General features: G+C 43.0%; 1 pseudogene; it reads left to right on the forward strand.

Moving 5' to 3' along the window:
• The window catches only part of LOC100388389 (large ribosomal subunit protein mL45-like), a 29,522-nt pseudogene extending 16,300 nt beyond the window's left edge, over positions 1-13,222 (forward strand).
• The last annotated feature ends 570 nt before the right edge of the window (positions 13,223-13,792 follow it).

Here is a 13,792-nt window from a genome sequence, read left to right on the forward strand (position 1 = left end):
AAGGACGGGTGATGGGGGAGACCCATGATGGCAGAATCAGACTGAAATTCCTCCAGGGCCAAGGTTTCTGGAAGGAGAAGCTCAGAGGTCACCACAATAGGGATTCAGTTTCCAGCGTCCAAACGTGAGGCTCTGCAGCGGTGGGCACCAGGGATCAGGGTTCAGTGCGTGTCACTTATTTGAGGGTACAAGCTTCTCCCTACTCGCTGCAAGTCCCCAGAGGGATGGGGACTATGTGCACATTATAGGCTGATTATTACTATCATCATTGTTGATTGTTTTCCAAAACAAGATCTTGGAGAATTAAGATATTTTTTTAAAGCCCTTTTATTGTGAAATGATACATATACAGAAAAGTACCTATCACGTAACTCTATGGCTTAAAGTATTATTAAAAAGGAAACACGTGTAATCAGCACTCAGGCAAAGAAATAGAACTTTGTCAGAAGTCTCATCCTGCTCCCTTCCTGATTGCAATGCCTTTCATCATCCCAAAAAAGAAGTCACTCTCCCATGCTGATAAGTTCATTGTCTTTATAGTTTTACCATCTAAGTAGGCAGCTCTAAACATTTTAGTTTAGTTTTGAGTGTTTTAAGCTTTATCTAAATGGGAATTAATACAGTGTATATTGGTCTGGCTTCTTTTGTTCAACATTGTGAGATTCATCTAGGTTGTTGCATATGTCCACAGTGGGTTAATCATGATAGTGGGTTTATAGTTGGAATATTATGTCATGTAAATATAGCACAACTTATGTGGTCAATTGCTGAATGGTGTTTGGGCTGTCAAATATTTTTTGTCCAGGAGCAATGCTTTTAGGGATATTCTTGTCCATTAGTACACATATTTCCAGAGAATATAACTGGAAGAGAATCTGCTGAGTGAGAAGCATCCCAGAGAGATTTGACAAGACTAGTTCTTGAGTCATTGTAAACAGCTAGAGAAGAAACTGCTCATCAGAAATTTGTCTGTTAGACCAGGTGAGGTGGCTCATGTTTGTAATCCCAAACTTTGGGAGGCTGGGGTGAGAGGATCGCTTGAGCCCAGGAGTTAGAGACCAGCCTATGTAACATTAGAGAGATTTTGTTTCTACTAAAATAAAATTAGCTAGGCATGGTGGTGAGTGTCTATAGTCCAAATTATCTGGAAGGTTGAGGTGGGGAGATCACTTGAACCCAGGAGATTGAGGCTGCAGTCAGCCATGATTGTGCCACTGTACTCAGCCTAGGTGACAGTGAGCAGTAAGACTTTGTCTCAAAAAAAAAAAAAAACCTTTTCTTCTGCCCAGATTACCAGCCTCCAAAAGGGCCTTGAATGATCCTCATATTCTGATATTCATGTTGTTCTGTAGCCACTTTCCACACTGTATCAAAGGTGGGTGTGGCCCATTGAATAGGGTAGAAGTGATGGTCTGTGACTTCCAAGGCTAAGTCATTAAAGACATTGTGGCTTCTATCTTGCTCTCTTGGGTCATTCCTTCTGAGGGAAGTCTGCTGCCCTGTCATGAGGATACTCAAGCAGCCCTATGGAGAGGCCCAGCTGGCAAAGAGCTGAGGCCTGGAGTAAGCATGGATGAACCATCTGATTCTCCAGCCCCAGTCAAGCCTTCAGATGACTGCAGCCCTGGCTGTATCTTGACTTCAATCTCATGAGAAACTTGGAGCCAGAATTACTAGCTAAGCAACCCTTGGATTCCTGACTCTTAGAAACTATGTGAGATAATACATGTTTGTTGTTTTAAGCTACTAAGTTTTGGGTAATTTGTTATGCAGCAGTAGACACCTTGGTTTATTTAGTCTGGCAGAGGTGGGAAAACAAAGCATTCCCAATTATCAGCTGTTCAGAAACAACCTATAGTGTATATTTATCTTCTTCTACTTGGCTTAGAAATTAAAATAGTAGTCACCATCAGACTGAGTTTTCATTCTTTTTCTCTTTCTTTTCTTTCTTTCCTTCCTCTTTCTCAAGTGTCCGCTTTGACCTAAATTCCTGTGATTAGAATTCCTCTCCTCTCCTCCTCACCTCTATTTCTTCCTTTCCTTTTTTTTCCTTCCCTTCATATTTTCTCTTCTACCTTCTCTCCTCTGCTCTCTTCCCTGTCCCATCTCATTCCCTTCTCTCTTCTCCCATCTACTCCCCTTTGTTCCTCTCCTCTCTTCTTTATTCTCCTGATTCATTTATTCTTCCATTTCTATTTTCTCATCTTCCGGCCCCTGCTACTCTCCCCATTTCCCCTTCTTGCCCCAGGGAAGGAAAACAAGTTTTACCTTGGCTGGGACTCCCTGCCAAGAAGAAATGAACCATTTCTTTTTTTTTTTTTTTCAGACACAGTCTCGCTTTGTCACCCAGACTGGAGTGTGATGGCGCAATCTCGGCTCACTGCAACCTCTGCTTCCTGGGTTCAAGTGATTCTCCTGTCTCAGCCCTCTCGAGTAGCTGGAACTACAGGTGCACCACCACGCCTGGCTAATTTTTGTATTTTTAGTAGAGACAGGGTTTCTCCATATTGATCAGGCTGGTCTCGAACTCCTGACCTCAGGTGATCCACCTGCCTTGGCCTCCCAAAGTGCTGGGATAACAGGTGTGAGCCACCATGCCTGGCCCAAAATGAACCATTTCTAATTGTAGAGTTTGGATGTAGTCCTTGCTAAACCTTATGTTGAATTGTAATTCCCAATGTTGGAGGTGGGACCTGGTGGGAAGTGATTGCACCATGGGGACATTTCTCATGAATGATTTAGTGCCATCCCTTTGGTATTGTCCTTGAGATAGTGAGTTCTCTCTTCCACTCCTGGTCTGTGTGAGGCTTTCTGAAACCTTTTCTGTATATCCACACAGGCATGGTGGCTTTGTTGTATTTACATGAATGGGACTACACACTCTATATGTGCTGTGATTTTCTTCCTTTACATGCAATATTCAGTACCATGGACTTCTACCCATGCCAGGACTTCCTGATCTTCTTCATTCTTTTTAATGGCTGCATATGTACAACCATTTTACCATCCCTTTCTTGAAAGGTATTTACATTCTTAACATTTTTTTTTGCTCTTAAAAAATGGCAAGGCTGGGTGTGGTGGCTCATGCCTGTAATCCCAGCACTTTGGAAGGTGAAGGCAAGAGGATTGCTTGAGCCTAGGAATTTGGGACAAGCCTGGGCAACATTGTGAAACACCTTATCTATTAAAAAAAAAGCCGATGTGGTGGCTTTCACCTGTAATCCCAGCACTTTGGGAGGCCAAGGCTGGAGAATCCCTTGAGCCCAGGAGTTCAAGATCAGCCTGAGCAACATGGTGAGACCCCCCTGCCATCTCTACAAAAAAAAATCTAAAAATCAGCTGGGCATGGTGGCACATACCTGTAGTCCCAGCTACACAGGAGGCTGAGGCTGGAGGATTGCTGGAGCCTCGGGAAATCAAGGTTGCAATGAGCCATGATTGTGTCACCACTGCACCTCAGCCTGTGCAACAGAGCAAGACCCTGTACCAAAAAAAAAAAAAAAAAAAGCTGAGCCCGGTGTGGTGGCTCAGCCATATAATCCCAGCACTTTGGGAGGCCGAGGCGGGCGGATCACAAGGTCAGGCGATCGAGGCCATCCTGGCCAACACGGTGAAACCTCGTCCCTACTAAAAATGCAAAAATTAGCTGGGCATGGTGGCGTGTGCCTGTAATCCCAGCTACTCAGGAGGCTGAGGCAGGACAATTGCTTGAACCCAGGAGGCGGAGGTTGCAGTGAGCTGAGATTGCGCCACTGCACTCCAGCCTGAGCCTGGCGACAGAGCAAGACTCTGTCTCAAAAAAAGAAAAAAAGAAAGAAAGAAAAAATTAGTGAGAAGTGGTGGCACGCCTATAGTTCCAACTACAAGGGAGGCTAAGGTGAAAGGATCACTTGAGTCCAAGAGTTCAAGGCTGCAGTGAGCTATGACCGCACTACTCCACTCCAGCCTGGGTGACAGATCAAGACTCTGTGTAAAAATTAAAAATTAAAAATGCTGCAATAAGCATCCTTTTAATGTTATGGAGTACTATTTGAATATTTCTTCATAGGGGCTCATGGGCAGATATCTTACATCTTGACAGTTACTGTCAAATTGCAACAAACCCAAAGAGAAAGAGGCAGCCAATCATTGAAGGAGTCTTGAAAACACTCCAGGCTAAAGGACCTTGAAGGCAAAGGCAGAGGAGAGGGGCAGAAGAGAGTTAGACAAGAGGCTGAAGAAAAGTAGGGTGGTTGAGTTTGGCGAGAAAGGAGATGAGGAAAGTGACCTTAACTGAGGTTAGTAAGATAAGGTCCCAGTCAAAAACAGAAATTGGGAGATTGCATTCTATTGTCTGCAGTATTTGGCACCATAGAGAGGTATTAAACAAGTGTGACCCCAGAGGGCTGTGATTACCTGATGCCTTCAGGCACTCACCTTGAAGTCAAAGTCAGCCTTCAGCCTTAGGTCATTCATGGACAAAGATACAGGAGGCTACATGGATTGTTCTGGAGATAACCTAAATGATTCAAGCTCCAATACAGTAAGATCTCTGTTTCCATGGGTTCTGCATTGGTGGATTCAACCAACTGCAGACTGGAAATATTTGATCAACACTGACGACTGGAGAAAGAAAAAAAAAGACAAAAAAATTGGAAACAAAATTGCATCTGTCCAGGTGTGGTAGCTCATGCACGTAATCACAGCACTTTGGGAAATGGAGGTGAGAGGATTGCTTGAACCAGACTGGGCAATATGACAAAACCCATCTCTACAAAAAAAAAACAAAAACAAAAACAACAACAACAACCCACAAAAATTAGCTGGGTATGGTGGTGTGCACCTGTAGTCTCAGCTATCAGCTACTCGGGGAGGCTGAGGTAGGAGGATAGCTTGAGCCCGGGGGGTGGAGGTTGCAGTGAGCTGAGATTGTGCCACTGCAGTCCAGCCTGGGCAATCGAACCTTGTCTCAAAAAAGAAAAAAAAAATCTGTACTGAACATGCACAGACTTTTTCTTGTCATTATTCTCCAAACAATACAGTACAACAACTGTTTACATAGCATTTACATTCTATTAGGTACTATAAATACTCTAGAGATGATTTAGAGTATACAGGAGGATGTATGTAGGTTATATGCAAAATGCTATGCCATTTTATATAAGGGACTTGTGCATCCACAGATTTTGGTATATGAGCGAGTTCCTGGAGTCAGTCCCTCTTGGATACCAAGGGACAAATGCACTTTTCAATTAAGTGACTTAAACAATGGCAGAAAAAGTTCATTTTAGTCATGGGCATACAAATTCTTTCAAGTTTATGAAAGAAGTTGGCAGCTCAGAACTCCAACCAGGCTGAGAGACTCTTGGGCTTTAGGCTGATGGGAACAGAGTTTGGGAAACGGTAGGGGAGATTGAGGCAGGGACGGGTGCATCGTTGCACCAGAAAAGGAAGAGAGTCTAAGGTTGATGGGGTGGATCAAGTGGCTCCTTGTGGTAGGAAATCTTGAAAAAAGAATTTTTAAAATCAGTAAATATTACAAGCAGATGTTAAGGGAAAGGAGTTCCCAGGTGGGTGGATCACGAGGTCAGGAGATTGAGATCATCCTGGCCAACATGGTGAAACCCCGTCTATTAAAAAAAAAAAAAAAAAAAAAAAAGGCAGATGCCGTGGCACCTGCTTGTAGTCCCAGCTAAACAGGAGGCTGAGGTGGGAGGATCGCTTGAGCCCAGGAGTTCTGGGCTGTAGTGCTGTATGCCGATCGGTGTCCGCACTAAGTTCGGCATCAATATGGTGACCTCCTGGGAGCAGGGGACCACCAAGTTACCTAAGGAGGGGTGAACTGGCCCAGGTCGGAAACGGAGCAGGTCAAAACTCCCGTGCTGATCAGTAGTGGGAGTGCGTCTGTGAATAGCCACTGCACTCCAGCCTGGGCAACATAGCAAGACCCCATCTCTCTTTTTTTTTTTTTTTTTTGAGACAGAGTTTCACTCTTGTTACCCAGGCTGGAGTGCAATGGCGCGATCTCAGCTCACTGCAACCTCCGCCTCCTGGGTTCAAGCAATTCTCCTGCCTCAGCCTCCTGAGTAGCTGGGACTACAGGCGTGCATCACCATGCCCAGCTAATTTTTGTATTTTTAGCAGAGATGGGTTTTCACCATGTTGACCAGGAAGGTCTTGATCTCTTGACCTTGTGATCCACCTGCCTCGGCCTCCCAAAGTGCTGGGATTATAGGTGTGAGCCACTGCGCCCGACATGCGAGACCCCATCTCTAAAGAAAAAAGTTTTTAGGCTGAGGTCAGGAGTTCGAGACTGGCCTGGCCAACATGGAGAAACCCTATCTTTATCTTTTTTAAAAAAATAAAATAAATTTTTAAAAAGTTTTTAAATTTTAAGTTTTAAAAGAATTAAAAATGTTTATAATTTTATAAAAAATAAAAAAGATTGTTTCTCCAATTTATATTTATCCAATATAATCTAAATTCCAGTGTCTTTGATATTTATCAGCCACTGGAAAATACATAAACAACCTTTGTAAAATTGGAAATTTTATATTTCTTTTTTCCTCCCAGAATCTTATCCTAATATAATTTTGCTTGAAAATCTTTTATTGACCAGACATATGGCTCATGCCTGTAATCCCAGGACTTTGGGTGGCCAGGATGGGAGGATCACTTGAGCCCAGGAATTCCAGACTAGCCTGAGCAACATGGTGAGACCCTGTCTTTATGAAAAAGTTTAAAAATTAGCTGGATGTGAGGACCGGGAGCAGTGGCTCATACTTATAATCCCAGCACTTTGGGAGCCCGAGGCAGCCAGACCATGAGGTCAGGAGTTCAAGACCAGTCTGACCAATAGAGTGAAACCCTGTTTCTACTAAAAATACAAAAAAAAAAAAGTTAGCTGGGCATGGTGGCAGATGCCTGTAATCCCAGCTCCTCAGGAGGCTGAGGCAAGAGAATCACTTGAACCTGGGATGCGGAGGTTGCACTGAGCCAAAATTGTACCATTGCACTCCAACCTGGGCAACAAGAGCAAAACTCCATCTCAAAAAAAAAAAATTAGCTGGCTGTGGTGGTGCATGCACTTGTAGAACGAACTACTGTGAAGGCTTAGGTGGGAGGATCACTTGAGCCCTGGAGGTCAAGGCTGTAGTGAGCTGTGACCATGCTACTACATTCCACCCTGTGTGACAGCAAGACCCTATGTCAAAAATAAAATAAATGAAAACCATTCAGTGAAGAAAATAATGCCAAGTTATTAGTGTTTTTCCCTCTCTCAATTCCTGAGAAATATATCAAAAAATCTTATACAAAGTTAACAAATAATATTTATTTATTTATTTATGCATCACCTCCCTCCCCCTGCCTGCTAACAAATAATTTTTAATTATATCTGTTACCCTTTCTCTTAGAGACACCTTGTCAATGAAACCAGGTTAAAAGCTATTTTCAAATGGGTAATGGTGCATTTTACAATTTTTCCTGACATCTGTGAACAAAGTTCCAAATATACACACCATATTTTATTTTATGTTAATTAATAAATTACCTTAAAAATAAAATAGAGATAATATATTGCTATGTTGTCCAGGCTGGTCTTGAACTCCTGGATTCAAGTGATCCTCCCACCTAGGCCTCCCAAAGTGCTAGGATTAAAAGTGTAAACCACTGTTCCCAGCCCACAGTTGATTTTTAAAGATAATTTTGGAGGCCAGGTGTATTGGCTCACATCTGTAATCCCAGAATTTTGGGAGGCCGACACAGGTGGGTTACCTGAGTTCAGGAGTTCAAGACCAGCCTTGCCAACATGCTAAAACCCTGTCTCTACTAAAAATACAAAATATAGCTGGGTGTGGTGGCAGGCACATATAATCCCAGCTACTTGGGAGGCTGAGGCAGGAGAATCACTTGAACCTGTGAAGTGGAGGTTGCAGTGAGCAAGATCGTGCCATTGCACTCCAGCCTGAGAGACAAGAGTGAGACTTCATCTCAAAAAAAAAAAAGGCCAGGTACGGTGGCTCACGCTTGTAATCCAAGCACTTTGGAGGCCAAGGTGGGCGGATCACCTGAGGTTGGGAGTTCAAGACCAGCCTGACCAACATGGTGAAACCCAGTCTTTAAAAAAAAGAAAAGATAATCTTGGAATATCTTTAATGACCATGATATACCAACATGTATAACAGACACCTGAGAATTGAAGTTTAGTAATTTCATTTTATAATGAAACATGATTATGTTTAATAATAAAATATTTGCAAACAAACTGATATAATGTCTAGGTTTTATTTCAAAATAATGAAGGTAAAGAAGTGGGTGACAGTGGGCCGAGCATGGTGGCTCATGCCTATAATCCCAGCACTTTGAGAGGCCAAGGCGGGTGGATCACGAGGGCAAGAGATCGAGACCATCCTGGTCAACATGGTGAAACCCCGTCTCTACTAAAAATACAAAAATTAGCTGGGCATAGTGGTGCATGCCTGTAGTCCCAGCTACTCAGGAGGCTGAGGCAGGAGAATTGCTTGAATCCAGGAGGCGGAGGTTGCAGTGAGCTGAGATTGCGCCATTGCACTCCAGCCTGGGTAACAAGAGCGAAACTCCCTCTCAAAAAAAAAAAGAAGTGGGTGACAGTATAGAAGAAAGAGATTTTCCATTATTGAACTTTACTGAAGCTGGATGATGTGTACATGAGATTTCATTACACCATTCTTTCTAACTTTCTAACTTTCCAGTATATTTACAATTTTCCAGAATAAAAAGTTCACACATGTAATCTCAACACTTTGGGAGGCCAATGCAGGAGGATCACTTGAGCTCAGGAGTTTGAGACTAGCCCAGGCAATATATTAAGCCCTCCTCTCTACTAAAAATTAAAAAAAAAATAGCCAGCTGTAACAGTCTATGCCTGTGGTCCTAGCAACTCCAGAGGCTGAGGCAGGAGAATCACTTCAGCCTGGGAGTTCAAGGCTGCAGTGAGCTATGACCACGCCAGCCTGGGTTACAAAGTGAGACCCTGTCACTAAATAAATAAATAAATATTAAAAATACAAAAATAAAAAGTTAGAAAAAAGAGACAAAAAATGAGTTATGTTTAAAATCATGGTTAGAGGCTGGGCACAGTGGCTCATGCCTATAATCACAGCACTTTGGGAGGCCAAGGCAGGTGGATCACTTGAGCTCAGGAGTTTGAGACCAACAGGGTGAAACCCTGTTGCTGCTAAAAATACAAAAATTAGCCAGGGGTGGTGGCACATGCCTCTAGTCCCAGATCCTCAGGAGGCTGAGGCAGGAGCTTGAACCTTGGGAGGTGGAGGTTGCAGTGAGCCAAAATTGTGCCTCTGCATTCCAGCCTGGGCAACAGAGTGAGACTTTGTTTCAAAAAATAATGATAAAATAATACCATGGTTAGAACAAAATTAATAAGCATATCAATAGGTTAGAAGGATGAATTAATCTTAATAAACTGATACTCATTTTTAAAACTTCTGGTCATTATGTCTTATATCGAATTTAAAGGAATGGAAGAGGCCAAGTGCAATGGCTCATGCTTATAATCCTGGCATTTTGGAAGGTCAAGGTGGGCAGGTAGTTTGAGACCAGCATGGGCAACATGGTAGAAACCCCCTTTCTACGAAATATACAAAAAAATTAGCCAGGTATGGTAGTGGGTGACTGCAGTCCCAGCTACTCAGGAGGCTGAGGTGCTAGGATCATTTGAGCCTAAAAGGTTGAGGCTGTAGTGAGCCAAGATTGTGCCACTGCACTCCAGGCTGAGCAAAAGAGCAAGATCTATCTACATAAATAATATTAAAAAATAAATAAATGACGCCGGGTGTGGTGGCTCATGCCTGTAATCCCAGCACTTTGGGAGCCTGAGGTGAGAGAATCACCAGGTCAGGAGTTTGAGACCAGCCTGGCCTACATGGGAAACCCCGTCTCTACTAAAAATAAAAATAAAAAAATATTAGCCAGACATGGTGGCACATGCCTGTAATCCCACCTATACAGGAGGCTGAGGGAGAAGAATTGCTTGAACTGCGGAGGCAGAGGTTGCAGTAAGCCGAGATCCCGCCACTGCACTCCAGCCTGGGTGACAGAGCGACACTCCATCTCAAAAAATAAATATAAATAAATAAACAAACAAACAAACAAATAAATAAAAGAATAGAAGAGAAAATCAGAAGAGTAAACAAAGAAAAGGCACTGGTAATGACAGTCTATAAAAGTTATATGGTATTTACTTCAGCAGCACATATACTAAAATTAGAATGATGCCAAGAATATTTCGATGGTCCCAGTACAAGGATATTTTTTAAATAAATTTTTAAAATTTAAAAGTTATACCCATAATCGTTATTGAGAGCATTATTTATAGTCAAACCCACTCACCACATAAGGCAGAGGTTCAAAGGTAATATTTCACTGTCCTGCTCAGACGTATCAAAATCTTCCCAAGGCCCGGTAAGATAGTCCAAACCCCATGATAGACTCTTATCATGACAGTTCTTGCCCATTTTCTCCAGTCCACCTTTCACCAAGCACCACACCATTCCACACTCTGCTCTCCAGCCATTAAAACTTTTTCTCACATTTCCACTCAATTACACATTTGGGTGTTGGAACATTTGGAAGAATTCACTTGTAAATCCATTTGGGTTTAGTGTATTCTTTGTGTGAAGATTCTCAAATAGTCATTCAATTTCTTTAGTCGTTATGGAGTCTCCATGTTTTGTCTTTATTCTCAAGTATTTTAAAATTTATTTTTCTTTTTCAATCCCAGCTGATATGTAGCATCAAGTAAGATTTTTTTAACTTGAGGCAAAATTCACATAATATAAAATTAACCATTTTAAAGTATATGATTCAGTGGCATTTAATATATTAATAATATTGTACAACCACCACCTCTAACTAGTTCCAAAATATTTTTATTACCCGCAAAGGAGATTTCATTCCCATTAGCAGTCACTCTCTATCTTCCTTTCCTGCCTTTCTCCTCCGGCCTTGGTAAACCACTAACCTGCTATCTGACTTTATGGGTTTGCCTATTCTGAATGTTTCATATAAATAGAATCATGTCATATGTGACCTTTTGTGTCTGGCTTCCTTCATTTAGCATGTTTAGCATGTTTTAGTGGTTCATCTGCATTGTAGCATGCATCAGTTCTTCCTCATTATTATTTTTTTTTTCTGAGACAGCGTCTCACTTTATAGCCTAGGCTGGAGTGCAGTGGCGTGGTCACAGCCCATTGCAGCCTCCACCTTTTGGGCTCAAGTGATCCTCTCACCTCAGCCTCCCAAGTAGCTGGGACCATGGGCATGTGCCACCACATCCAGCTAATTAATTTTTTTTTTGTTTTTAGAGGCATGGTCTCCCTATGTTGCCCAGGCTGCTGACACTCCTGGGCTCAAGGGATCCTCCAGCCTCAGCCTCCCAACATGTTAGGATTACAAGTGTGAGCCACCATACCTGGCCTTTCATTCCTTTTTAAAAATAGTGATAAAATATATAGAGCTTTGGCCGGGCATGCTGGCTCACGCCTGTCATCCTAGCACTTCTGGAGGCCAAGGCGGGTGGATTACCTGAGGTCATGAGTTTGAAGCCAGCCTGTCCAACATGGCGAAACCCTGTCTCTACTAAAAAATACAAAACTTAGCTGTGTGTGCCTGTAGTCTCAAATACTCAGGAGGCTGAGGCATGAGAATCACTTGAACCCAGGAGCAGAGATTGCAGTGACCTGAGATTGCACCACTGAACTCTACTAGCCTGGGAGACAGAGAAGACTCCATCTCAAAAACTAAAAAAAAAATAAAAATAAACATCTTCCTGGTGGCCTTTGTGTGAACAAATGGCAGCCCCCATACCTCAGGGGTTGTCTCTTTTATCGAGGGTTCTGGGCTGGTGGTCTTGGCAGCTAGTTCTGGTGATTCAGTCTGCAGCTATATTTCCAGTAAAAATTAAAAAACGTTTCACACCTCCTATTTATCAACCTAAATACAAAACCTAAAAGGAGTTTATGGAACATGCCTGGAAAGCAGGACTGGTTATTCCTCCAGAACCTTTGGATTGTCTCATACATCTGGCCTGTACAGCTGGTGTCTTTGATGCCTATGTTCCTCTTGAGGGTGATATTCAAATGTCATCTCTTTTTTTTTTTTCAAAGACAGGATTTCACCATGTTGGCCAGGCTTATCTTGACCTCCTGACCTCAGGTGATCTGCTCGCCTTGGCCTCCCAAAGTGCTGAGATTACAGGCGTGTAATTCATTTGTTCAATTCTCTGTTTCAGTCCTTCCTTTGAAAGAGACAACATATGCCTGGCCAAATGTCATCTCTTTCAAAGGAAGGATTGAAACAGAGAATTGAATGAATGAAGAATAACGCAGCATTACAATTAATCCAGAAGACAAAAGAGTATGTTGATAGCCAGGTGCGGTGGCTCACGCCTATAATCCCAGCACTTTGGAAGGCTGAGCGGATGGATCATGAGGTCAGGAGTTCGAGACCATCCTGGCCAACATGGTGAAACCCCCGTCTCTACTAAAAATACAAAAATTAGCCAGGAGTGGTGGCTCACGTCTGTCATCCCAGCTACTCAGGAAGCTAAGACAGGAGAATCTTGAACTCGGGAGGCGGAGGTTGCAGTGAGCCGAGATCATGCCACTGCACTCCAGCCTGGGCGACAGTATGAGACTCTATCTAAAAAAAAAAAGTATGATGACAATTTTGAAACAAAGGACTTTCCTGAGAAAGCTAAGGATGTCTTTAGTGAACCTTACCTTTGTCTAAACAACTCACACATGACCGCCTTCATACCTTGGTAACTGAACACTTTTCCAGACATGACCTGGGATATCAAATATAAGACCATCTGCTGGAGCTTCATGGATGCTTTAGAGCCCTATCATGTGGTTTAAGTTTGCTGTTCAAATCTGATAAACGAGGGCAACATATACGGCTAGGTCACCGTAGGCATGCACACCCAGCAGACTCTGGCCATCCATGACCAGTTTGGCCGGTTGTTGTATGGACAGGGAGATGTACTCAAGGGTGTCTTGGAGTATGTTTTATTTGAAAAGCACCTGACAAACCCCTATGGAAGCTCGAGAATGCATGGCAAGATTGTTCCCCATCTAATCTAAGCACCATCCTTAAGACGGTGATGATCCCTGGCCCTCAGCTGAAACCAGGGGAACAGTATGAAGAAGCACAAGGAGAGGCCCAGAATTCTCAGCTAGTCTGATGGCAAAAATAACTTCTGGGGTGAAGCGTGGGTGATGAGGCTTCTGGAAGTTTGATGTTTTCCATCCCTATCATGCTATAGAAAGAAATACCTTTGTTCTCTCCCAACCTGCTCAGGTCTTTTCAGCAGTCTCACCATCAACAACCATGGCTGATGGCTGGGCCCAGGCAGGTGACAGGTGTAACGTGGCCACGAATCCTGTTCTTCTGTTTTAAATTGTATGTCTAGCTTCTGAGTCTAGATGAAAGGCAGTATGTTTCAGAGAACGTTGGATACCAGTTTTTCTCACAGCAGAGACTGTGGGAGATAACCAGTAGAATTCTCTTTGTAATCACAGGGCAGAGATCAGAGTTTGAAATAAAACACTGTCAGAGTGCTGCAGTGGTGGTGGTGGGGAACAGAACATAAAATTTACAATGAACCTGTTTTTTTTTTGAGATGGAGTCTCGCTCAGGCTGGAGTGCAGTGGCACCATCTCAGCTTACTGCAACCTCTGCCTCCTGGGTTCAAGCAATTCTCGTACCTCAGCCTCCTGAGTAGCTGGGATTACAGACATTAATCTATGGTAAT

Source organism: Callithrix jacchus, chromosome 14, assembly GCF_049354715.1.
Source record: "Callithrix jacchus isolate 240 chromosome 14, calJac240_pri, whole genome shotgun sequence".
Lineage (NCBI taxonomy): Eukaryota > Metazoa > Chordata > Mammalia > Primates > Cebidae > Callithrix > Callithrix jacchus.